This window comes from Choristoneura fumiferana, chromosome 6 (assembly GCF_025370935.1).
Source record: "Choristoneura fumiferana chromosome 6, NRCan_CFum_1, whole genome shotgun sequence".
NCBI classification, from domain to species: Eukaryota; Metazoa; Arthropoda; class Insecta; order Lepidoptera; family Tortricidae; genus Choristoneura; species Choristoneura fumiferana.
Window position 1 is genome coordinate 11,104,861 of NC_133477.1, and position 2,782 is coordinate 11,107,642.

The following is a 2,782-nucleotide window of genomic DNA, read 5'->3' on the forward strand; positions in this document are numbered from 1 at the left end:
GATCATTTTAATTAATCACCCGTTGTATATCATAAATTTAATATCTGTATTCCGTGAACACCCTTTTTTAGGTTCCGGAGCCAAAATGGCAAAAAGCGGAACTCCATAGTTTTGCCATGTCTGTCTGTCTGTCTGTCCGTCCGCGGCTTTGCTCAGGGACTATCAATGCTAGAAAGCTGTTAATTTTGCCACGAATATGTGGTAACTATGCCAACAAAACGGTTTATAAAAACTTAAAAAAAAAAAAATTTTTTAGTTTCCTCCCAGACGTAAAGTATAGTGTTTTTTTTTTCCTCATCCAACCTTGTAGTGTGGGATATCATGTGTGGGATTTTAAAATGCTTGGGGGTTGCTAAAAACGGTTTTTCGATCAGTGATAAGTTTGCAAAATTTCAACTTTAAAGTGCAAATTTTCATTTAAATCGGGGAGCTCGCCCCTCTAAAATCTAAACCAGTGAGTGGAAAAATTTGAAAAATTCAGAATGGTAGTAAATATATCAAACTTTCAAGGAAACTATAACTGCTAAGTTTGCTTGAGAATTATTAGTAGTTTAGAGTAAATAGCAGCCTAAGTTAAAAATATACTAATCGTAAACTTGGAAGATTCCGTATAAAATACGAAATCCTTAGAAAAATATTACTTATTTTTTCGTAATGGCTACGGAACCCATTTTCGGTATGTCCGACACGCTCTTGGCTGGTTTTTATCCAGTGTATTGAACTTGTAATTTTCGTACTTTTTATCTTTAAATTGTTAGTCGACATTCATCACTTTTGGTAATCAAATTGACTTGAAATATGGTACAAAATAGATCCAAAAATTTCAATGACAATACAAGCAGGGTGTTTCCGACGTCCAGCTATTAAGAAATACATAAATTGATTGGATTCATGACCTTGATGACACAAACGTATAATCACGCCCTGAATTTTATAGATTGATTTTCGAGTCTTTTTGTATTTTATTTCCCACCCAAAATTGGTTACTTTTACGCTCATCCCGTAAACCCATATAGAAAATACAAACTGAAACATAAATGCACAGAAAACCAGAAAATAGACCAGCGCTGGGAACCGAATCCAGGCCTCGGCATTCCTTGCCACGGCGGTACACCGTAATATACGTAAGTAACAAATTGGAGTTTGAAATAAAAACATACAAAAAGGACTCCAAAACTAATCTTAATTTGATTGCTTAATAACGACACCTCTTGTCCGGGTGAGTGGTTAGTTCAACGGAATGCTGAAAAGTCAAAGTCAAAGTCAAAGTCAAAGTCAAAATATCTTTATTCAATTTAGGCTATAACAAGCACTTATGAATGTCAAAAAAAAATCTACCACCGTTCGGAAAAACCTCTGCTGAGAAGAATCCGGCAAGAAACTCAACGAGGTATTATATATATTTTTTTAAAAACAGATTTACAATATTATATGATATGTAACTTACATCACAAGTATTTAACACAAACTTTATTTTTAACACAGTAGGTTCGCTATTTGAAGGATCGCTAATGCGAATCGGAATTATTTCCAAATATCCCTGTCCATGATATATCATTAACTTTATAATACGCCTTTGATATTAATGTCTTCTTGACAATAGATCTGAATTTTGTATCCGTTTCATTTATAATATTTTTGGAATTTTTTATAAAAACTATGCAATTCCCAGAAAAGACTTTTTGGTTTAAGCCAGTCTGTAAGATGGAACTTTAAGCTTCCCTGTGTTTCTAGTAGCCTTTGGCTATCGACGTTAGTGGGAAAATCACATATGTTCTTCCTAACATACATGATTATTTCAAAACATAAAGCGACGGCAGGGTTAGGATATCTGTTTCCTTAAAAAAGATCTTAAAGATTCACGCGTCTTCAAATTATAAATGCTCTAATTGCTCTCTTTTGTAAGATAAAAATTGACTCAATGTCTGCAGCAGATCCCATAAAAAAAGGCCGTACGAAATAAGCTATTAAAGTAAGCAAAATACACAACCGTGCCGTCGCCACATCGGTTAGCTGCCGTATTTTCCAAACTGCAAAAGCAGCAGAGCTCAATCTACGCGATTGCTGTGACGTGAGGTCCCCACTGTAGTTTAGAATCGAGCGTTATTCCTAAAAATACTGTTGATTTTACAAATTCAATAGTTTGACCATTTAACTTTATATTAGAAACTGAATTCGAGCTAGATGAATTTATCAACGAGAATTTAATACATTTAGTTTTCTTAGGATTTAGTAACAAATTATTGGCAGCAAACCATGCGGATATCACGGACAGGTTTCATTGGGCTCAATGAAGTCGGTATCTTTTCTACTAACCTTGAACAGTAAAGACGTGTCGTCAGCAAACATAACTATACCCGACTTTTTGGCTTACCATATAAGTAAGGATTTACATAAATAAGATACAGAATGGGCAAGAATGGATCCTTGAGGCACTCCATTTCGACCACAGATCCCTCCGATACCGTTCCGTTAATCGCTACCTTTTGCTTTCTTTGTGTGAGGTAAGATTTAATGAGTTCTAAGCGAGGCACGAATGCCATAAAAATTAACTTACAAATTAAAGTATCATGATCCACAACAATCAAAGCTTTCGAAGGTCGCAGAATACACCTATAGCGTCATGTGATTCCTCCCAAGCTTGCAATATGAATTTAACTAAACTATGACCGCGTCTGTAGTAGACCTGCCTTTTGTGAATCCGAACTGCTGTGGATGCATGATTTATGGTATTAAAATGCGAGATCATTTGCGTCAGCATTATTTTTTCGAATATTTTGCT